This window comes from Ursus maritimus, unplaced genomic scaffold, assembly GCF_017311325.1.
Source record: "Ursus maritimus isolate PB19 unplaced genomic scaffold, ASM1731132v1 scaffold_5, whole genome shotgun sequence".
Lineage (NCBI taxonomy): Eukaryota > Metazoa > Chordata > Mammalia > Carnivora > Ursidae > Ursus > Ursus maritimus.
Window position 1 is genome coordinate 56,468,323 of NW_024426663.1, and position 25,865 is coordinate 56,494,187.

Sequence of the window (25,865 nt, forward strand, 5' to 3'; positions counted from 1 at the left end):
ATGCGTAGTTACAACTTACTGTCTGTTAGACGAAAATTGAATACAAGCAAATGGTAATGGGAACCAAAAAAGACTGATGGGTTAACTCTGCCTGGAAAGGTTTTCAATTAAAAAAAAAGAAGAAGAAGAAAGAAAAACAGCAAAGATCTCATAGAAAGGATGACATTTGATCAATACCTTCACAAAGGTTGAATTTTTCCATCAATTCATACAGTTTGATTTTTTAACAGCTTTATTGAGGTATATTTTACTTAGCATAAAATTTATCCATTTTAAGTGTGTCTTTCATCAAATTTATAGAGCTGTCAACCCCATCATAGCTAATTCCAGGGCATTAACATAGAACTGCATGCCCAGCCGCAGTGCCTTCTCCTCCTTTTCCATCCTGAGCCCATGCAATCACCAAACTGCTTTCCGTCTCTAGAAATCTATTTGTCTCTTCTGAACATTTCATATAAATGGAATCCTGCAACATGTGGGCTTGTGCAGGACCACTGATCACTAATCCAGCATGTCACTGGGTTCTACTGCTCACAGGTTTGAGGACTAGAAATTCAGATGGCAAACTGGATGCCCAATAATGATCTGCCAATATTCTCAACCACGGGTCTGGAGACTCTCAATACCGTTAGCCCACGCTCTCCAAAATCAGACGACTATCCTCTCTTCTTGACATTCCTGCTGGTTTTACTGTTCTATTCACCCTTTTCCTTCTCTCTTTTTAAAAAAGACTTAGGGACCACATGATTATATAAAAGAGTGTTTTCTTCCTGCTGTTTTTCACAAATTTGAACTCTAGTCATATACAACTAAGCCTAATTTTTCAAACCTGTAATACTAATCACATTCTGGCAAAAGAAACAATGAACCTAATTAAAATCTAAGACAGTTCTTACGGAAATTCTGGTCAGTTCTTAGAATAGAGACCTGGGCAATACTGGTTCTGTGGCTTGTGGATCCTGGGCTCTTGACAGCTTTTCCTTAGCTCTTGGCCATCTGTGCTTGTTTGCAAAACTCCACTTAATAGGATATCAACCTACGTCTCCTCAGGGGTTCACATTCTTTTCCCACTGAGAACAACACTGGCTAGAATCATCTTGGCAAGTGAGGAAGAGCCGGAGACCCGGCAGGTCTTAGACGGATGCGGTTCAACTTCTGCCCATTGCAGCTTATCACAGGCTGACTGGTACAGGAGCTGCTTGCCTACACCCGCATTATCTCAGCCGAGCCTCACAACAGTTCTGTAGGGAGATATGACGACTCTTCCTATTTCACAGAGACGGTAAGCAACTTGTCTAAAGTGACACCGCTAGCAAATGGTGGAGCGAGGATTTGCACTCAGGATGGGCTCTCTCCCAAGCCCAAGTTCACAACTGTTACGCTGTTGGCCTGTGAGCTCTGAGTGCAAAAGTGAAATGAAGATCGGTAAATAAAATAAAACGTAACCACCCACCCACACACAAAACGGACATGGACACTCGGGACCTTGGAAGAAGGTCTGGCAATACATCAACTGGCAACACTTAACAACTACCAGGCACAAAGCACTGTCCGATGACGAAATCAGACCTTGCTCTCCAAGTCATCGTTTCCAGGTGAGAACAGAGGATGGACAGAGGGCGACGCAGCCTGGGCTCTGTGTGGAGGGAACAGGCTAGTCTGAGGGCAGGCCACTGTGAATGAAGAATCTTACTGGCTCCCTGTGATTCCTTAGGCAAGTCTCTTCCCTTCTGGGCCTCAGCTTTCACACCTGTGAAACGAATGGGCTGGGCAGATGGGTCTCTGAGGCTCAGGATTCTGTCCTCACTGGAAGCTTCCTGTGCACCACCATTTCTGCACAGCAAATCCGGACCCCAGGGGTTTCTAATTTCCGTGGCTTTGAGGACAACAAAGCCTCACACGTTCCTGAAACATCCAGCTGTACTGTGTGGCACAGCTTTCTCTTGTAAATGGCGTAGATGAAGATGAATTTTGCTTGGGATTGCTTCACACGTTAATCACACACCGCCCTCCCTTCTCTCACTTGATCTTAGCCTCCCTGTGGTTTCTCCGAGTCCAGATCTCAACTTTACAGCACGCGGGGCCTCATTCACCACAACTGCCGTATTTCACTTGTGGCTGAGTGGAGAATTCATTTCATTTCACTGTTCAGTCTCAATAGCGCAAATATATATTCAGGGCTGACATATTTTCATTATGGAAAAGCCAGGCTCTCAAACAGGCGCTGCCCATAGGGATTAATGAGGGGAATGGTTATTTATTCTGCCACTTGACATTTTGTGCAGAATAATTCCCGAGTCGTTTTATCCTTTAACAAATAGTTCCCCAACAAAGGATCTTAGCACTTTGGATGAGCACCAAGCCAGGATTTAGGATCTGACTAATGTTAACCAACAGCAATGAAGCCACTTTCCAGAATCACATTTAATGTAATGATAATACATAATGTCGCAGCCAGCTGGCCAAGGGAGACAGCCATCTACTCCTGACACAAGACAGTCCCTCCTCACGTGAACCAACTGTGCCAGGCAACTCTCAGGAGAATCCTAGGGACAATCTGAAATCCTCCTAACCCGACATGAAATATCTGGCTTGTCTAAGGGTTCAGTCAACCACCTCTGTTACATAAACAATACTTAACCTCCACAACTTCCCTTCAATGTACTAACCACGTCAGCCCTGACCTGCTTTTCCATGTTCATCCTTTTGCCCTCAACCTACTGTATTTGTACCTTACAGTGGTTTTTTTTTTTTCTGTTTCTGGAATACTCTCACTTCTTTCCATCTCTACATTTGACCACTCCTGCCATCTTTCAGGTGATATTCTACCCGTTTTCTTTGGTTCCTTTAAACCATCAGAAGGGGTCATTTCTCCATTATACCCCAAAAGCCAGCCCTGAGCCTTTGGCTGGTGCATGCTCCGAGAATCAACTAAATACACTACGAGCTCCTAACAGCAAGCACCGAGTCTGTTTGTATGCAGCTTGCCCAACACACAGTACAGTGAAGAGGCTCAATACAAACTCCCCTTGGAAGGACCAGGAGATAGAGTAGTAAGATGGGGCTGATCATGGACTGGAACCTCCACTTGAGGTCCCAAGGTTCCAGGAAATCACTGTGAAATCATGCATCTGAAACATATTTTGTACTGTATTAGTTGGGTTCCTCCCCCCCACCCCGGGATCTGTGACATGCAAAGCAGAGAGAATTTCCAAACGATAGGGCCACCTCTATGCGTACTACAATTGCTAATTCTAGACCCAATATATTGTTGCCCCCACTCTACCATTTCTAACCTGCAGCCTATCCTGTGTGTGTTTCTGTGACACATTTGGGCCTGCCCCTTCTGAGCAGAGATAAGAGGGACAATGGGGGACATGGACCCCACAAGCCCACCTCCTACAATTTGGCTATGAGCTTATCTTAGGCCATGATACTCTGGGGAAGCTGGGATGAGGATTGGGCTCTTTTGAATGAAAGTCCTACAGGTCACCCAAGGCATTTGAACCTGCCTATCACCCCAGCTCCTAGGCCTATGAGTAAACGAATTCTCTAAACAAACTATCCACTGAATGCTGAGACCAGATGGGTCCCTAGGTAGAGGATACTCAAGGAGGAACGTGGGTAGTGTAAGAGGAGTTAGAATAAGCAATTCAAGCGATCTCCGTGTTTGGTGATAGGGATGACAAGGGACACAGAGAAAATACTCTTAGTATAATATTTCCCAAAATACTAAATAAAATTAATTACTTTCCTGACAACTCAGTCATCAAGCCATCACTGATTAATTTCTAAACTGGCAGAAAAGGAAAAAAAAAAAAAAAACAACCCAAAATTTGCAGGTTAGGCTCCTATTAGAGTTAGATTTTGCCAATCTTTTGATGGTTTCTAGCTGTGTTTTAACAATCTTTTTGCATGAGATAGAAGAGGAAGAATAGGCCTCACAAGATGAAGTTAAGCTCAGAAACTCCAGGAAAACCAAGACCCTCAAAAGGCAATGACCTCAGTGAATGACTTCGTTAAACACACACATGAAATTGAGGGTGTAGGATACAAGTGGTGGCCTCTGCTTCACTATGAAGGAGGAGGACGGCGAGGAGGAGGACCAGGACCAATGTGGGCGGGGGGGGGGGGTGGGGAGAGGGTAGGAGAAGGAGAAAACACTCCCATGAGAATTTCTAACACAAACTGAATTCATATGGGTTTGAGGGCAGAATTCACGTTACCTATGCGATCCAAAAATCCAAGATGTAAATCACATTTAACGTGCCTCTATCACAAACAAATAGTTATGGTCTTTGGGAAATATCTGAAGAAATGACCCCAGGTACAATAAAGGTAACAAAGATATGTAAGATATGAGAAAATAGTTAAAAACAGGGAGCATAAAGAAGATACAATAGAAGTCTAATTAAAGTTCCAGAAGAACACAGAGGAAAAAGGGTATAAGCAGTATTTAAAGAGATAATGTGTTATAATTTTGCAAGACTAATGGAACCAGGAATCCTTAAATTGAGGAAGCCCAGGAAATCTTAATCAAAATAAATAAAAATAAATTAATTCCTAGACTCATCATAATCTATAGAACACCAAAGACAAAAAAACTTCAAAATAACCATAAATATAACCCTAACCCTAACTCACCCCATGAAAGGAATAACAATTAGATCAACGTCTCTCAAAATTTAGTATGCATCAGAATCACATGCAGGACTTTTCAGAACACCTATTCCTGACATCCAGCTGCAGAGTTTGGACTCAGTAGGTCTGGAATAAGGTTGAAGAAATACATTTCTACAAATCTCCAAAGTGTTACAGATGCTGTTGATCTAGGGGCCACCCTTTGAAAACCACTGAATTAGACTGACAGCTGCATTATAAAGAGCGACAGTTTAAGAGAAAAGAAAATTGAATGATATCTACAAAGCACCCAGAGAAAAATAATAGTCAACCTGGAATTGAAACCCAGGAAAACTATCTTTCAAGAACAAGCGCAAAATACAGATAGTTTTGGATGAACAAAAACGGAGAGTTTGTTACCCAAAGAGTTCCACCGAAATAACTTCTGAAATATGTGCTTCAGCAAGAAAGAAAATTAACCCGTAAGGAAGGTCTGAGATAGAAAAAGGAATGTGCAAGCACAGAAAATGGTAAACACGGGTAAATTTAAACCAACATTAATTGTGCAAAAGAAAAACATTACTCTCTTATCTGCAGGACTATGGAAGTTAATTTAGAATATTATGGAATTCAAAATTCTATTCTAGAATGCAAAAGCATACAGGTCAAGATTGGAATATCAGATTTAAAACATCCTAAGTTCCTTGTTTTATGTGAGAAGAATACATATTTATTAAATGTATACTTATAAAATGAAAATTTTTAATTTCCTGCACATTCACTAAGTGAACAGGCCCAGAATATGTAACAACCAAATTAGTTGAAGGGAGAGTATGGAATGAGACTAAAAAGAAAAAATATAATCCAAAGAAATTTATAAAAAGAAAAAAATAAGGTAGCAGAAAATAATCCAAATATATCAATAATCGTCATCAGTACACAAGAACTAAACTCTAGTTAGAATACAGCCTGTCAGATGTTAAAAATTAAGATTCAGGCACCTGATGTATATAAGATGTATCTAAAAGAGAAGCATTTAGAAAAAATGAAAGAAAATGATAAAAAAAATTATCAAGCAAATACAAACCAAGATTTTGTTATAACTATGTTATTTTCAGACAAAATACACTTTACACAGAAATCACTGAGATTTATAGAATCACTATATGTACTGATCAAAAATTCAATTTATTCATGCAAATATTTTTTACAGTCTATGTCCTAACCCGTATTTTAGACACTACAGATACAGCAGTGAACAAAATAGAAAAAGTTATAAGAGGTAAATTTAAGATATTAAATTTATGGATACCTAATATCATACTTCAAACCCTAATGAACAAAAATTTAAAATACAAGAAGAAACTGATAAATCTACCATAATAATAAGAGATTTTAAGAACACACCTCTCTGATAAATCAAAAGGGGGTGGAAAAAAAAAAACCCACAAGGCTAAGGGTCCAAGACGGCAACGTAGGCAGACCCTAAACTCACCACCTCCCATGGACACACTGACTCTGTCTCTACATACAGAGCAATTCTCCTGAAGAAAAACTGAGGGCTAACTGAACAGCTTGTGTGCAACAGAGGGACCACAAAAAAAGGGTAGGAAAGGAGGAGGCATGGTAAGGATGGCAACCACACCTCCCAGTGCAACAACCTGCAGTTAAGGAGGGATATTACTGAGGGACCTGCAGACAGACTCACCTGGCCTGGGGCATGAAAAACCACCAGTTTAAAAGGCAACTAGACTATCTGAGAAGGAAATCCATTTATTAATCCTAGGGTGTCCACCAAATGTGCGAGGAACTGCTCAAACTCTCTCAAGTCAAAGATGCCTGAGAGCATCATTTCTTAATTCCCCATCCACCTTGATAATGCAGGAAGGAACAATGACTAGGTATTCCAGCTGGCCTGCTAGACCCACGCCAGCAGGCCCCAGGCTCCTAGACCACACCAGATCTAGCTGTCCTACCAAGAAAGCCCAGGTGCAGTGTGTTCCAGGACCCCCCCCCCACCCAGGCACTTGCCTGAACCCAACCCAGCCATCTCACCAAGGAGACCCTGGCATACCATGCTCTAGGAGCCCTCTGGCCTGCACCCAGCCAAGCAGTTCTGACAAGGCAGCTCCAGCATATCACACCCAGGAATCCCCCTGGCCCATGCCTGCTCCAGCTCCAGCCCCAGCCCTCTTGCCAAGGCAGCTCCAGTGCAGCATACCCCACAGACCTACCCCTCACCAGTGCCCACTGCAGCTGCAGCTGCCCCACCCCCCAGAAGGCCCTGGCACATGATGCACCAGGACCTCTATGGTCTACACCCACTCCATCCCCAGCTATTCTGGCAGGGCAGAACCAGGGTGGCCCCTGCACCAGGTGGTGCAGCACACCCCAGGATCCCACAGCCCCTACGCACTCCAATCCCAGCTGTCCCACCAGGGTAGCCCTGGTGCAGCACCCCCAGGAACCTGCAGCCCACCCCTGCTCCAGCTCCAGCCAATCTGCAAAAGCCATCGGGCACATATAGTTTACACAGGGAATGTTCCTATATGAGGCCATTCAATACCAGGAGAGAGAGCTGTTCTGCTTAATTCACAGAAACAAACACAGAAAGTCCAAATGAGGAGAAAGAGAAATACGTTCCAAACAAGAGAACAAGATAAAACCCCAGAGGAAAAAAAAACCCTAATGAAATGAAGATAAGTAACTGACCTGACAAAAAGCTCAAATGGTCACAAACATCATGAACAAACTCTGGGGGAAGAACGGAACTCAGTGAGAACTTCGATAAAGAGAGATTATAAGAAAGAACTAATGAGAACTTAAAAATATAAGAACTGAAATGAAAAACACTAGAGGGAATCAATAGCAGATAAGATGATACAAAAGAATGGGTCAAGCAATCTTGAAGATAGAGCCGTAGAAATCACCTTATGAGAACAACAAAAAGGAAAATGAATTTTTAAAAAAATGAGGACAATTGAGAGCACCTTTGGGACAACAAATATAATATTCGCATTATAGAGGTTGCAGAAAAAGAAGAGAAACTGAAAGCTTATTTGAAAATATAAGAGCTGAAAATTTCCCTAACCTGGGAAAAGAAACAGACATCCAAGTCCAGGAAGCATAGAGAGCCCGTAACAAAATAACCTCAAAGAGATTCACACCAACACATATTATAATAAAAATCACAAAGTTAAAGACAAAGAATCTTAAAGGTACCAAGAGGAAAACAAATAGACACATACAAGGAAAACCATGTTAGACTATCAGATGATTTTTAGGCACAAATTCTGCAGGACGGAGAGAGTGCCAGGATATATTTTAAGAGCTGAAAGGGAAAAACTTACAAGCAAAAATACTCTACCCAACAAAATTATCATTCAGAATTGAAGGGGGGAAAGTATGTTTCCAGACAAGTGAAAATGAAAGGAATTTATCATTACTATACTAGTCTTACAAGAAATGTTACAGGGTCTTCTTTAGTTACAAAATACCATATCTAAAAATAAGAAAATATATGAAAGAAAAATCTCACAGCTAAAGGCAAATACATAATGAAGGCAGTCAATCAGCTACTTAACTAGTATGAAGGTTAAAGACTAAAATAGTAAAATCAACTATAACTACAATAAGTAGTTAAGGGTTACACAAAATAAAAAGGTGCAATATATGTCAAAAACATAAAATCTGTGTCAGCCAGGAGAGTAAAAATGTAGTGCTTTCAGAATGTCTTCAAACTTCAGCAACTATCAGCTTAATATAGAAAGTCATATATATAGGTCAATATATATGAACCTCATGGTAACCAAAATCCAAACACTTACAATACGTAAAAAAATAAATACAAAAGAACCCAAATGTAACATGAAAGAAAACCATCAAAACACTCAGAGAAGTAGACAGAAACAAAGAACCTCCAAAACAACCAGAAAACAATTAACAAAAATGGCATTGGGGCACCCGGGTGGCTTAGTCAGCTAAATGTTTGACTCTTGATTTTGGCTCAGGTCATGATCTCAGGGTTGTGAGATCAAGCCCAGCATTGGGCTCCATGCCAGGCTTGGAGCCTGCTTAAGATTCTCTCTCTCTCCTTCTCCTGCCCCTCCCCTCTTTCTCCCTCTCTAAAAAGAAAAAAGTGGCAGTAATTACATACTTAGCAATAATCAATTGAAATGTAAATGTACTGAATTCCCCAATCAAAAGACAAAAGGTGGCTGAATGGGTTTAAAAAAAAAACAAAAAACACCCAAGACCTACCTATATGTTGCCTATAAGAGACTCATTTTAGATGTAAAGACACACACAGATTGAAAGTAAAGGGACGGAAAATGATATTTCATGCAAATGGAAACAAGAAAGCTGGAGTAGCAATATTTATAGCAAAAAAATAGACTTTAAAACAAAGATTATAACAAGACTTAAGGAAGGGCATTACATGATGACTAAGGAATCAATCCAAGAAGAGGATATACCTTTCATAAATATTTATGCATCCAACATAGAAGCTCCTCAACAAATAAAGGAAATAATAACAGACATAAAGGGAGAAACTGGCAGTAATATAACAACAGTAGGGAACTTTAACACCCCACTTACATCAATGGGTAGATCATGCAGGTAGAAAGTCAATAAGGAAACACTGTTCTTAAATGACTTATTAGACGAGACGAACTTAATAGATACAGAACATTTCATCCCAAAGCTGAAGAATATACTTTTCAAGTGCACACAGAACATTCTCCAAAATAGATGTTATGCCATAAAATAAGTCTCAATAAATTCAAGAAGAATAAAATCACATCAAGCATCTTTTCTGACCACAATGTATGAAACTAGTCTTCAATTATAAAAAGAAAACTGGAAAAAAAAAGCCACAAACATGTGGCAAGTAAATATGCTACTAAACAAATAATAGGTCACTGAAGAAACCAAAGAGGAAAAAAAAAAAAATCTTTAGACAAAGGAAAGTGGAAACACAACTTTCCAAACTCTAGGAGATGCAGCAAAAGCAGTTAAAAGGGGGAAGTTCATAGTGATACAGGCCTACTTCAAGAAACAAAGAAACAAAACTACCAAATAAACTACCTAACTTTACGCTTAAAAGAACAAGAAAAAGAACAAAGTGCAAAGGTGGAAGAAGGAATACAGATCAGAACAGAAAGTAATGAACTAGAGACAAAAAAAAAAAAATCAATGAAACTAAAAGTTACTTCTTTCAAAACATCAGCAAAATTGATGAACTTCTTGCCAGCCTCATCAAGAAAAAAGGAGAGAAATCTAAAGTAACAAACAAAGGAGACGAATTTACAACTGACGTTACAGAAATACAAACCATCAAACGAGACTACTGCAAACAATTATATACCAACAAACTGGAAAATAGAGAAGAAATGGATAAATTCCTATAAATACAACTTTTCAGGGAATCACAAAGAATTAGAAAATCTGAGTGCACTGACTGCAAGTAACGAAATTAAATCGGTAATTTAAAAAATTCCCAAAACCAGGACCAGACAACTTCACAGGTGAATTTCAAAAACCACTTAAAGAATAGTTAGAACCAGGGTGCCTGGGTGGCTCAGTCAGTTAAGCATCTGCCTTCAGCTCAGGTCATGATCTCAGGGTCCTGGGACCGAGCCCCAAGTTGGGATCCCTGCTCAATGGGGAGTCTGCTTCTCCCTCTCCTTCTGCCCCTCCCCCAACTTGTACTCACTCTCTCCCTCTCCCTTTCTTCTCTCAAACAAATAAAATCTTAAAAAAAAAAAAGGAATAGTTATTACCTATCCTTCTCAAATTATTTAATAAAATTGAAGAGGCAGGAACAGTTCCAAATTCATTTTAGGAGTCCAGCATTATTCTGATACTAAAAGCAGACAAGAAGGTCACAAAAACCTGAAAATTACAGGGCAAGATCCCCGATGAACATAGGTGTAAAAAGCCATAACAAAATATATGCAAACTGAATTCAACAACACATTGAAAGGATCTTACACCATGATAAAGCGGGATTTATTCCAGGAATGTAAGAATAGCTCAACATCTGCTAATCAAACAACATGATATACTGTATTATCAAAAGATGATAAAAATCATATGATCATCTCAATAGATGAAGAAAGTACATTCAACAAAATTCAACATCCATTTAGGATAAAAATTCTCAACAAAGTAGGTATAGAAGGAATGTACCTCAACATAATACAGGCCATATATGACAGGTTCACAGCCAACATCATACTCGATGGTGAAAAGCTGTTAAGTTTTTTCTCTAAGATCAGGAACAAGACAAAGATGCCCACTCTCACCACTTCAATATAGTACTGGAAGTCCTACACATGTCAATCAGGCAAGAAAAAGGAATAAAAGTCCTCCAAATTGGAAAGGAAGAAACTAACTGTCACTATTTGCAGATGACTTGACATTGTATATAGGAAACTCTAAAGACTCCACCAAAAACTATTAGAATTAACAAATCAGTAAAGTTACAAAATATAACATTAACATAAAAATCAGTTGCATTTCTGTATAATGAGCTGTCAAGAAACAGAAATTAAGTAAGGAGTCCCATTTATAATTACATTAAAAGGAATAATGTATATAGGAATAAATTTAACCAAAGAGGTAAAAAACCTGTAGTATGAAAACTCTAAGACACCAATGAAGAAACTGAAGATGACATAAATGAATGGAAACATATACCATGCTCATGGATTGGACGAATTAACATGGCAAAAATGTCCACACTACACAAAGCTATCTACAGATTCAGTGTAATCCCCACCAAAATACGAATGCAATTTTTCACAGAACTAGAATAAAGACTCCTAAAATTTGTACCAGACCACAACTGACCCCAAAGAGCCAAAGAAATCGTGAGAAAAAAGAACAAAATTGGAAGTATCATGCTCCCTGATTTCAAACTATATTCCAAAGTTGTAGTAATCAGAACAGTATGGTACTGACATGAACACAGACATATAGATCAATTGAATAAAAAAGATAACCTAGAAGTAAACCTATGTGTATATGATCAATTAATTTATGATAAAGGAGACAAGAATACACAGTGGAGGAAAATACAGTTTCTCCAATAAATAGTGTTGGGAAGGAAGCAAACAAAATGAAAAGGCAATCTAATAAACTGGAAAAAGATAGTTTCAAATCATACAGCTGATAAGGGATTTATACCCAAAATACATTTAAAAAAAGTATACAACAATATAAAAAACACAACACCTGATTTAAAAATGGGCAAAAGAGGGGCACCTGGGTGGCTCAGTCAGTTAAGCAGCTGACTCTTGGTTTTGGATCAGATCGTGATCTCAGGGTCCTGGGATGGAGCCCCAAGTCAGGCTCCAAACTCAGTAGGGATTCTGCTTGAGGATTCTCTCTCTCTCCACCCCCTCTTCCTCTGGCCCTCCCACTGTGTCCTTTCTCTCTCAAATAAATAAATTTTTTTTTTAATTTTTTTATTATATTATGTTAGTCACCATACAGTACCAAACATTCAAAGAAGAAATAATACCTATTCTCCTAAAGCTATTTCAAAAAATAGAAACAGAAGGAAAGCTACCAAACTCATTCTATGAGGCCAATATTATCTTGATCCCCAAACCAGGCAAAGATCCCATCAAAAAGGAGAATTACAGACCGATTTCTCTAATGAACATGGATGCCAAAATCCTCAACAAGATCCTGGCTAATAGAATCCAACAGTACATTGAAAGGATTATCCATCATGACCAAGTGGGATTCATCCCTGGGATGCAAGGGTGGTTCAACATTCGCAAATCGATCAGTGTCTTAGATTTTATCCAGAAAGAAAAATTCAAAAATCATATGATTCTCTCAATAGATGCAGAAAAGCATTTGACAAAATACAGCATCCTTTCCTGATTAAAACCCTTCAGAGTGTAGGGATAGAGGGTACATTCCTCAATCTCATAAAAACCATCTATGAAAAGCCTACAGCAAATATCATTCTCATGGGGAAAAGCTGAAAGCCTTTCCCTTAAGATCAGGAACACGACAAGGATGCCCACTCTCGCCATTATTATTCAATATAGTACTAGAAGTCCTTGCAAAAGCAATCAGACAACAAAAAGGGATAAAAGGTATCCAAATCGGCAAAGAAGAAGTCAAACTGTCTCTCTTCGCAGATGACATGATGCTCTATATGTCAAACCCAAAACCCAAAAGAATCCACTCCCAAACTATTAGAAGTTATAGAGCTATTCCATAATGTGGCGGGATACAAAATCAATGCTCAGAAATCAGTTGCATTTCTATACACGAATAATGAGACTGAAGAAAGAGAAATTAGGGAATCCATCCCATTTACAATAGCACCAAAAACCATACGTTACCTTGGAATCAACCAGAGACGTAAAGGACCTATATTCTAGAAACTATAAATCACTCTTGAAAGACATTGAGGAAGACACAAAAAGATGGAAAAATATTCCATGCTCATGGACCGGAAGAAATAAATCTTCTTTAAAAAAACTCAGCTATGGGGCGCCTGGGTGGCACAGCGGTTAAGCGTCTGCCTTCGGCTCAGGGCGTGATCCCGGCATTATGGGATCGAGCCCCACGTCAGGCTCCTTGGCTATGAGCCTGCTTCTTCCTCTCCCACTCCCCCTGCTTGTGTTCCCTCTCTCGCTGGCTGTCTCTCTCTCTGTCAAATAAATAAATAAAATCTTAAAAAAAAAAATAAAATAAAAAATAAAAAAATAAAAAAACTCAGCTAGGGGCAAGTGGGTGGCTCAGTTGGTTAAGCATTTGACTTCTGATTTTGGCTCAAGTCATGATCAAGTCGTGGCATCAAGCTGCACGTTGGACTCGTGTTCAGTGGAGAGTCTGCTTGTCTCCTTCTTCTTCTGCCCCTCCCCCTGGTCATGCTCCTTCTCTCAAATAAATAAATCTTTAAGAAATAAAAAATTAAAAATTATCAAATGGGCAAAAGACTTTAATACACATTTTGCAAAGAAGACATACCAACAGACAATAGGCACATGAAAAGATGCTCAACATCGCTCATCAACAGGCAAATGTAAATCAAAACTACTATGATGTATCACCTCATACCTGTAAAATTGAGTATTATCAAAATGATGAAAAAAAAAACCCCACAAATCTTGGAGAGGATATCCAGAAAAGGATATACACTGTTCGTGGAAATGTAAATTGGTACAGTCACTGTATAAAACAATATGGAGGGGCCTCAAAAAATAAAAAATAGTGCTACTATGAGATCCAACAATTCTACTTCTGATATTTACCTGAAAAAAATGCAAATAATTCAAACATATGCACTCCTGTATTGATTGCTCCATTTACATGGCCACAATATGGAGGCAACCTAAGTGTCCATCCACAGATGTATGGATGAAGAAGATGTGGTCCATATATACAATAGAATATTACTCAGGCATCAAAAAGAATGAATTCTTGTCATATGCAACATCATGGATGGACCTAGAAGGTATTATGCTAAGTGAAATAAATCAGACAGGCAAAGACACAGCATATGATTTCACTTACAGGTAGAATCTAAAAAGCAAAACAACTGAACGAACAAAATGAGACAGAAATAGGATCACAGATACAGGAGACAAACTACTGGTTACTAGAGTAAGGGAGGCTTGGGGAGTGAGGGAAATAGGGAAAAGGGATTAACAGGTACAAACTTCCAGTTATAAAATAAAGCAGTCCTGGAGATGTAGTGTACAACATAGGGAACAGAGTCAATAATATTTTAATAACTTTGTATGGTGACAGATGGCAACTGCACTTATCATGGAGATCATTTCATAACATATAAAAATATCAAATCACTCTGATATAGACCTGAAAGTAATAGGATATTGTTTGTCAATTATACTTCAAGAAAACAGACTAAGGCTGTAAAAGGACGGAATACCATAATTAACAGCTGATTTGATAGACAGGTATAGAACTAATGCTACATGAGAAAACAAATGAATATATCAGGCAATATAAAAGAGAGCTCAATAAACTTCAAGCGATACATATCACATAGACCTTATTCTTTGAGTTCAATGTTAGAAATCAATAACTAAAAAAGTAAATAGAAAAACATTCATATGTTTGGAATTTAGGAATAACTAACAGAGGAAAAAAAGATACAGTAAGAAAGGAAGCTGAATCAAGTTCAATTAATATTGATTCTTTTAAAAGATATAAAATTCACAAATTTATCCAGCAAGAACAAAGAAAGAAGAAAAATATATAATATTAGGAATGAAAATGGGACATAACCACAGATGGAGCAGGGATTTAAAAGCAGTAAGAATAACTGTGATCTTTAGCCCAGTGAATTTCAGAACATAAATGGAAGACTTCTTGGAAAAAAAAAATGAACTGTGACAGTTGACTCAAGAAAAAATTTAAACTATTAAAAATTAAATAATTTAAAAATAACAACTTTCATTCAAGCATGCCTGGGCTCAGATGATTTTATAGACACATTCTACAAAACAGTGAACAAATCAATTATAAAGTTACACAAACTTTTTCAAGAACAGTAAACAAAGAATTTTTTCCAAATCCGTTTATGAAGTTAGCATAATCTTCACACCAAAACCAGAAAAGGATACTATAAGAAATAAAAAATTACACACTAATCTTACTCATGACCATAGATATGAAAATCATTTTTTTTAAGATTTTATTTGTTTATTTGAGAGAGCGAGAGAAACAGCCAGCAAGAGAGGGAACACAAGCAGGGGGAGTGGGAGAGGAAGAAGCAGGCTCCCAGCAGAGGTGCCCCATGTGGGGCTTGATCCCACAACGCTGGGATCACGCCCTGAGCTGAAGGCAGACGCCCAACGACTGAGCCACCCAGGCGCCCCGAAAATCATTTTTTAAAAAAGGCTAGCAAACCAAATAATCCAACATAAGACAATAATGTAACACCAAGTATTAAGGGTCAGATTTGCCCCAAGTAAAACAAGGCAGGACCATGTCAGGCTTACACCAGGAATGCAAGGTCAGTTTAATATTAAAAAACATTAATCCACCTCACCATACTAATTAATTGGATATGGAAAAACCCATATGATTTTATCAGTAGATACAGATAAAATATACCAAATAATTTAATACCCTGTTATTTTTCTATTTTTTAAATCAGCAAAAAAGAAACTTTTTTAAAATGAGAAAATCTCCCCTCATAAAAAACACATGTACATGTGTACACATCCACACACACACGTAAGAGAAATATTACAAGTTTTACTTTTAAAATCTGTAGCAAGAACACCACTATCACCAATTACACTAATTCTATCCACTGTTACATGAAGGGAAGTAACTTGAGCAACTGGACAACAAAAAAAGACATGGACTGAAACAAGAAATTAAACCGTCCTATATTCATATGATATGACTGACCTGCACAGAATGACCCCCCAAAATATCTACAACAATTATTAGAATAGGAATTTATCCATTCATTCAAATAATATTTACTGAACACCTAATATAAGCAAAACACTACTTTCAAAACTAACGATATAATAAGAAAGTGACAAAATCCCTACCCTCATGTAACTGACATTACTGTGAAGGAAAACATACAAAAAAACAAAATAATTAACAAATTTACATAGTATATTAGAAACCGTTAAGTACAGAAAAAGGTTAATTAAGAAAACTGAGGGAATGGAGAAAGACAGCAGTTTAGCAACCTAACTGCATTTTTATACACTAGCAGATTCTTACAAAATACAGACATCATTTATAATAGTAACCAAATATATGCCACCTATACTAAAGCAACTATAAGAAATGAAAAACTTTTTTTGGAGTACTCTGTTAGCAAACTCTACCGAACAACATTCCTAGAAGATCCAATAAAGGCAATGATACCATATCCATGGGCTGGAAGTCTGTAACGATGTATTTCTCTTTACATAGTTTTAATCCAGTTCTCATCATCTGAAACTTTTATGAAATTTGAGAAGCCATGTCAAAATTTTTACATAGAAGAGCCAAAAATAGACAACCACTCCTGGGAAAGAAAAACCACGCTGGATTGAGAGTGGAGTTACGCATTCAGTCATTCAGATTCATTATACAGTTAGAATAATGGAGGCACTGTATAATTAGCATGTTGACGGATAACATAACAAAGAGCCCCGGAGCAGAGCCACACATAAATGGATACTTGACATATGACAAAACAGACACTGCAAATCATTGGGAACAGAATATGGAATGCAATAAAGCATGCCAGAAAAAATGGGTATCCATTTGGAGTGAATATGGCTTCCCTCCTCACACCATGCTTTAAAATAAATTCCAAGTGGACTAAATAGAGAAGATAAGCCCACAAAACTTCTAGGTTACAGGAGAATAGACTTGAGAAAGTTAAGCATAAGAGAAAGCACTGATACATTTGACTATCTTAATATTAATAACTTTTATTCCTAAAAAGATTTCATAGAGGCCACAAAAAAAACCCAACTACAAATATGAGATATTTGAAATGTTTATATCTGACAAAATTATAATAACCTGGCTGTAGAATCACAAGGCAGAGGGCAAGCAACCCAGAAGAAACATGGACAAGAGAGTTGGATAAGACATCGTTGAAAAAAAAAAAAGTGGCAATTAATCATACGATAAATGTTTAGGGAAGTGTGAATTAATCCCATGAGACATCATTCTATACTTCCCCCAAATGGAGGAAATGAGAATGTCAACACTCTCAGGGAGTAAACAGAGCTCTTATGTACTGAAAAACACACTGTCGTAGGCACTATGGAGATGACTTGGCATTTTGTGATAAAGGTGAAGATGTGTGGACTCCACAGCCCAGCAAATCTACTCCTGGGGGTACACAGAGGAGGCACTCCCGAGTGTCTTCACCAAAGGGACATACAAATATGTTCACAAATGTGAATGGAAGATGGAAAAAAGTTTGGCAGTTTCCTACACAACTAAATGTGTGCTTACCATGCAACCCGGCCATCCCACTCCTGGGCATTTATCCCAGAGAAATAAAAACTACTCCATACAAAAACCTGCAAAAAATGTTCACAGCAGCTTTGTGAACTATACCCAAACTGGAAACAACCCAAATGTCCTTCACAGGGGAATAAGTTGGGCACAACGACTCCACGGAATACTACTCAGCAAAAGAAGAACAAACTATTGGCGCCTGCAGTAACTTGGATAGACCGCAAGGGGATTATGATGAGTGGGGGAAAGCCGTCTCAAGAGTCTATACAGTGTGTGGTTCCATTTATAGAACAGGTTTGAAATGACAAAATTATAGGGACGGAGAACAGAGCACCAGGGGCCAGAGAAGGGGAAAGGGAGAAGGTGGCTGTGGTATAACACAATCGCATAGGGATTACTGTGATGCAAACTTTCTGTATCTTGACTGTGTGATGAAATTTCATAGAACTAAACATACACACACACACGTGCGCGCACAAGTGCATGAATACTGGTGAAATCTGAATAAGGTGAATGGATTTTTATCAAGTCAGTTTCCTGGCTGTGATACTGTGGTGAGGCAAGATGTTACCACTGGGCCAAACTGGGAGAAAAGTGTGGAGATCTCCTTGTATTAGTTCTTACAGCTGCATGCGAACATGCAATCATCTCAAAATAAAATGTTCTACAGAGAAAAACTGTTTTTATATAGAATCTAGATGTTCTTTTGGTAGGAAACAGGATTAGTAAACCATGATCCTATTTATGCACTTGAAGACTATCCAGCAGGAAAATGAAAAATGCATATTTCACATATCAACATAGGTTAGTCTCGAGAAGAAGAAAGAGGTAGAGGAAGAGAAGAAAACATAGTGGGAAGAAGAAATTTGTACAAGCCATATAACGCAGTTCTATATATGGTCAAATACAGGCAAGACTTAAGGAAATATTTTGGGTAAGGATGTCTACATATGTGGTAAAATTATGAAGAGCACAAGAAAATGATAAATACTATATTCGGGGAAAGTAGTTGTCTCAGGATGACAGGAGCGGATATGGGGTGAGAGAATAGACTTAGAGCACTGATACTTTGAGGTTTGTGTATCTACCATCCACTTTTCTTTTTATTTTATACTTACACTCTTTTGTATTCAATCGTTAATTAAAAAAAAAAAACCTATTGGGATAGAAAGGTGCTAGGTAAAAATAGAAGGCTTGTGAAAGACTATGGAGTCTAGGAACTCATGAGGTTAATCCAATTCCAAAGCCAGTCATTGGAATTTAAGTCCCGAGTCCAAAGCCTCATTTGGGAAAGGAATTAATAACGTAGCAATAAACAGATCAATTTCTATTCTTTACAAGGGGGATAGAGCAATGCGTGTGTGCATCCACATCCCATATACACATGCCCCATTCCAGTATGATGACTACTTTGAGTTTCTCTATAATACAATCAGTAATACAAAACTACACGTGTGGATAATAGAGAGACGGCTGCAATACAGAAAAACAATATGCACGATGTTTCTGTATATGGGCTCTGCAAACAAACAACGTGGGTGTGGCTCTTGGTGCCCCCTTACCCTAGCTCAGACCCTTGGGTGAGGCATCTCCCACATAAAATGGGACTAACACTGCAGTTCTCAAACATTCTGGTTTCAAGAAAGCTTTAAACTCTTAAAAATTATTAAGGATCTCAAAGAGCAATAGTTTATGGGGTTCTTTATATCTGTTTGTATTAAATGTTTATTAATTCAAATAATAAGAAGCCTATTGCATGTTAATATAAATGTTTTATGAAAAATATATATTCTGAAACAAGAACAAATTAATGAGAAGAACAGCACTGTTCAGTATTTATGCAAACCTCTTTAAGGTCTGATTTAATGGAAGACAGCTGAATTCTCGCATCTGCTTCAGCCTTCAATCTATTGCAATATGTTGTTTTGGTTGAAGTATATGAAGAGAATCTACCTTTGCACAAAGTTGAAAAAGGAAAGACCCTGTGAATCCCTGAAAAGGTCTCAGGGAACTCCAGCGATTCTTGGACCGTACTTTAATAACAACTAGACTACGGGGTCCTGAATGGGTTGCCACTGAGGGCTTTCATGGTCAGTCTTTTATAGGAAACTGACCAGGGAACTTAAATCTTCTGGAGGTCACCAATGGTAGCACCATGCTTACTTCTCCTTTAACGTGTGGTAGCTTTCAGTGGTCAATTTGTAACTTCCGTGAAAATATCTTGCCTATAACATTGAAGACAAAAAGGTGGATTTGTAACTTTCATGAAAATACCTCACCTATAACGTTTAAGACAAACAAGGTGGACAAACAAGGTAGTCTTGCCTCTTTACGTAAAAGACAGGAGTGAAGATTTTGTTGTAGGTGCAGCGGCAGGGGTGAGACAGGATGTCATGGGAAAAGAGGAGTGGTGCCCCATTACAGGTGGGGATAAGGGTCCAGGAGCCTCTCTAGTATAGCAAGTCCCCATTCTAGACTGATCCAAGTGAGCCAAGGTGCAGGACTACGGCTCACCAAGTGCCACTGTGTAGGGCTCCCATCCGTCTGTGTGACGGGCCCTTTGGCCTTCAGAGAGTGTCTGTAGACCCCTTTCTGAAAAAGCATGTGTAACTGCCTGAAGTAAAATTTATAAGATTTTAAGGGAAATCAACTTTATTGAGATATACCCTCATCAGCAATGTATTTTAAAAGCTTTTGCAATATGATAATACATTCCTTGAAGATAGCGTAGATTTGGTTTCAGACTACCACAATAAAGCAAATATTGGAATAAAGAGTTAAAAAAAAAAAACTAGACCCCAAAGTTTCCAGTTTCATGATTCCCAAACACACACACGCAGCAATCTTCTGTTTTCCACAACTATTTGAAATAAATTACAGAAAATATGTTAAAATAAAAATGTAAGACTGTGCTTAAAAAACTAGGTGTGCGGGCATGGTGGGATAAGGAGACTCTGTGAAGCAGCATTCTAGCATAAAAAATTGGAAATGGCATTACAACTGCCCCCTGCATTGAGAAGATGAAAGTCAAAACCTGAGTGTAACCCAGAAACAACGAATTGTGTGCTAAGTTGAGGTACTCTAAGCAGATAAAATCTTGTGCCTCGTTCTTGCTCGTCTTCAGGGACCAGGCAGCAGCAGTGAGGGGTATCTGTCGCAGGTGGAAAATAGGATCAAAGAAGCTAGACAGTATGTCCAGCGCCAGGACAAATGGGTGCTCAAGCACAGAATGCCAGGTGTTCACCCAACCATTCATCCACCCTTGCCAGTTCTCATCTTACACAGTTCATTCAAAACAGCAACACCTGCTAAGGTCCCAAAGCTAGAGACCATGGATAATTTAACAGGAAATTTCAATCGCTGAGATAAACACACAATCAAAAGTCATCCAATATTGGAGGAAATTCAGGAAAATCATCCAATATTGAAAGAGCAACAAACATGACCAATGGCAAAATTTGTATCTGAGGACAAAGAATTAATATAACACTCAGAAGAAGCCTTTTAAAAAAAGGTTACATGTTCAGAGAGAACCTTTTAAACAAAATACATTGTTTATTAACTTCCTAAACTGAGAAATATAATTAATGGGGGTAAAATTCTCAACAGATGGACTAAAAAAAACAAATAAATACATAAAAAGAAAGAAAGAGAGAGAAAGTGTGACGTGGAAGACTGAGTCAAGGAACTGTTTCAGCCGCAGCCAGAAGGATATTAAGAGGAAAAGGAAGAAATTCAGAAAATGTTAAAGACAGATCCAGAAACCAACAAGCTTCTAATCGAAGTTCTGGAGAGGGTAGGGACTGATAATGGAGAGAGAGCAATATGCCAAGAAATAATAGCCAAGATGTGAAAATGGATACTGATGAGTCCTCAGTTTGAAATGACCACTGAGTGTCTAGCAAGATAATATAAAAGGTGTATATCAGATTCTAAAATCTGATAGGCAACTCTAAATACTGATACATGGAATAACATCCGAGTGACATGAAAGACGGAACATACGCACAACCAGACTATATTTAAAACTACAACTCTTACAGCCTGCAGCGACCAGCCCAGTTGGTTATTACCAACATTATTATCTACACCATCGTCTCCACTCACCATCCTAGGAAGCAGGTCAGTAAAGAGCACTGAGAGGACAAGACTTCCAGCTGACCCAGGAGGTGGGCTTAGAGACTGGAGATTCCTCACCCACACCCCATCCTTAGAATGAGGGATCTTCTTGCCTTTCCCCCTCTTAGAGGCTGCTCCAAGGACAGAGCCTTGAGATTAGCAAGAGATGCTGAGAACACCTGCATGGGATACGCGACTGAACCCAGTTGAGTCCTCTCTATGAACTTGCTGCCAGCCAACACAAGCCTCGCAGACAAGTTCCCTTTGTTTCCTACAACTACCACCTACCAAGCAGGAGGGCCTGCCCGTTCTTCAGTCTCTCCCTGCCCTCTGCACGCAGGAGCCAGTTTCATAACATCTGGGAAGCTCCGGAGGAGGTTACTAAGCAAAAGAAACTGGGCTGCTTTCTAGGAGCTGGACTTGTAAGAAAGCCAAACTTCAGTTTCTATATAATCATCCCCAAAAGGCCAGGACTTTATTAATAATGGACAACTTCCCAAATTGTGTTCCTTATTCCAACTTAAGACCAAGGAGAGAAAACAAAATACATACTCTGCACATGTGATCCCTGCTTCTATTTAGTCCCCTGACAGCTTCCTTCCAGAAGCATTCCCATTTTCCTCCCTCCTGTCTGCCTCTGAGCTTCTGCTAAGGCAAGTGATGGTGGCTGATTCCCTTGCCGTAGGGACCACTTTGCTTGCTCTAATTTGCTAGGTCCTTGTGTACTTCCAGAGCTTCTGTGGAGGCTCCCCTAAGCCTTGTCTACACTGCATACCACGGGGGTCCGACCTTCAACCCGCTGTGGGACCCACATGGCTCCCAGTGCCAGACACAGCACTGGGTCTGAACTCTGCTCTCTTTGATCTTTGAGTTCCTTGGCTATTTATCCTCAGCGTGGTACATGGCTTTTGTTATTGACTTCTATTGACATCCTTGGTCAACTCAGAATATTCCTTTCCCAATCTGTTTTGCTATCTCTTGTGTTACTGTGTTTTGTTGTGCTGTCTAAAAGCGTTATAAGAAGGAGGCTCATAGGGCGGAATGCAGGCAAAGGCCTTATAAGCCTGTTGTTTGAACTGGCCTCACAGACCCCTGGGTTTTCCGTTCTCACCAGACCAGCATCCACTGGACCAAATGCTGTAGGTCACCAATAAAAGTCAGTCAGATTTTCCCTCCATTTTGAGTCCTGAGAGCTCGGCTTTGATCAGAGAGAATGCTCTCTTTGTTCTTCTACCTGCTGGGGGCAGAGAATGTCAGGTCTTCATGAGGAAGTGACCAGCAGTCACGTGGCGGGGGGGGGTGGGCAACACACAAGGTGCATAAGCATTACATTCCTGCCAACTACCACCACCTTTCATGGGGTCATCTAAATCTAAATCCTCTCTTCCACCTGGAAAATCCCTGCTTCTTCTATGTATTGTGATTTAAATCCTAATTCTTTTTTTTTTTTTTTTAAGATTTTATTTATTTATTTGACAGAGATAGAAACAGCCAGCGAGAGAGGGAACACAAGCAGGGGGAGTGGGAGAGGAAGAAGCAGGCTCATAGCGGAGGAGCCTGACGTGGGGCTCGATCCCGAAACGCCGGGATCATGCCCTGAGCCGAAGGCAGACACCTAACCGCTGTGCCACCCAGGCGCCCCTTAAATCCTAATTCTTTTGTCTATCTTTCTAAATGGCAAAGCTTCACCAGGGATAATCTGGGTCTTCTGTAGCCAATCTTGGGAACATCTGAATCTGAATAAAATTGTTCATTTGAGAGGTGCCTTAGAAAAGGAAGGGATAAGATTTCACAAGCCCATTGAGCAGTATTTTTTGATTGCTATGCAGAGGACTTTAAATGAAATTCTGAATAAACAATCGCTTCACTAAAAGATTCTTTGGCCAAAGCTAAGGAGCAATGAGATAACTTGAGCAAGGACCAAGGAGACTCACTGTCTAGTAAATCCTCCCCTCCTCATCCCCCGGTTGTCTCTCTATATCCAGCCTTCCCTCTCCCCCCTTGTGCTTCTGACCTTTCTCTTTGCACACTTCCTCACCGTCCTTCTTCTTGTCCAGACCTCCTATATTCTCCTGACAACTTCCCTAAAAACTCAAAATGCCTGTGAGGAGCCACCCCTCCCATGAGCTGGGTGTATAGGCAAGTAAAGAACTTATGACTTGGACGTGAGCTGAATTAAGAGCAGGAATTAAAGATTTCCCTAAACCCAAATAAAATAAGCAAATATTCATAGGAGATTTTAGGATTCTTTGGATACTTATGACATAGGATTACCTGACACGTATCAACTATGTTGGTCAGAACCTCAGATGTTAAATCTTGGATGGCAAAAGCTGATTGGACTGATCTGGAAAGGGAACCACAGGGTCTTTCTTTCCACAATAAACCTGACAGAATCAGAAAAGAAAGAAAAAAAAAAGAAAAGAAGAAGAAAGAGAAAGAGAGAGAAAGGAAGGAAGGAAAGAAGAAAGAAAGAAAGAAAAAGAGAAAGAAAGAGGAGAGAACCAGAAAACTCAGCTGGTAGGAAGCATACCTGAAACATTCCCCCCAAACTGAATGGAGCATAATTCAATGATGCAAAAAAAACCAACAAGATGAAACTATGGAAGATTCTCAGGATTGTCTACAAAATAACTTTTGGCAACAGTCAAGAGTTAGGGGCGCCTGGGTGGCTCAGCTGGTTGAGCACCTCTCTTGGTTTCCACTCAGGTCATGATCTCAAGGTGGTGCGAGGAGCCCCGCACTGGGAGTCTGCTTAGAGACTCTTTTCCTCTGCCCCTCTTCTCTCTCTCAAATAAACAAACAAACAAGTTTTAAAAAGAAAAAAAAAAGTTAAAGGTGCTGATGGAGCAGGGCCTTTCATCTCATTTTGTCAACAGGGTTACACCTGCAACTGAAGACCTAATTCAAAAACAGAATTTACAACAGGAAAAAGCCCTGTGAGCTCAACTACGCCACTGGCAAAACATTTTGATAGGACTCTAGAACAAAAATGAGACAAGACCCGGAGTAAACTAACCCTACAGACCCAACACCGAGGTGGCCCACACCCCACCCAACCACCTACTGACAAGGGTGCTTGTGGATATTGTTAACAGAAGAACACTGGAGAACAGACTGTCCCATCTTATAAAAGAAAAACCGATACAAAGAAAAATCCCTTCATTAGGTGCTCCAAGGAAGGGAAAGGTGCCCAGTGACCTACCATACTGTTGTGACTTTGTTAAATTAACACGCGTGAAGTGGGGCTCCAGCAGGTCAGATGATGTGCCCCAGTTCGAAAGACCACAACAGAATCGAAAAAGAGACATTCATTCCTCGTGGGTCCTGGAGAAGTGCAGGGCACACTTCCTGGGGCCGTACAGGGCAAATGGGGGTGGGGCGCAGCACTGGGGCCATGCCTGTATTAAGGGGTACGGTGGACCACTTTGGTGTTCCTAGGCTAAGGTCAGATAGGTCAATTTGAACCAAAAAGAAGGTTTTGTTAAGCTTCTCAGGGAGCTAATCCAAGGAGCCCACAAGCGGAAGGTCCTGGGAGGCAGGCAAGACTGGTGATCACAAGGGCCGTTGGGGGGGGGGGTCATACTAGGAACTTACCCTTCCTCTGTGACTCTGCGGGCTGCTATCTAGGGTGTGCACTTGAGGGAGGGGCTTCAGTTCAAGGCCCCTTCAGGCCAACTGACCACACAGAATGGACACCAGAGTGGGAACACCGTAGAGGAGTTTAGCTGAACTCACAACACTTACCTTAAACACAGAGAAATAACTATAAACCGATAGTCCTCCTCATCAACTCCCGGTGCTGATCACATTAAAAGAGATACGCTGCTACTCTTTGTGCATTAAACCCGGCCACCTTTGTTCAACCTCTTCCTCCGAGCAAACATGCGACACAGGTGGCACGTATTTCACGTAACTATCAAATACCAGGTTTCCCCTATCTCCAAGCCCTCAACCTAATGCTTGGGTCCTTGACTGAGAAACATTCTTCCTGCTCTGAGATACTACCTGTGAAAATTTAATGAAAGACTTACTTAGCAATTGTAAGTATTTGAATTGTAAAATCAAATACACACCAGAGGGACAATTTCTTGAGGTTCTAGGGGACTTTTCTATTCATAATCAAATCGTGTCTG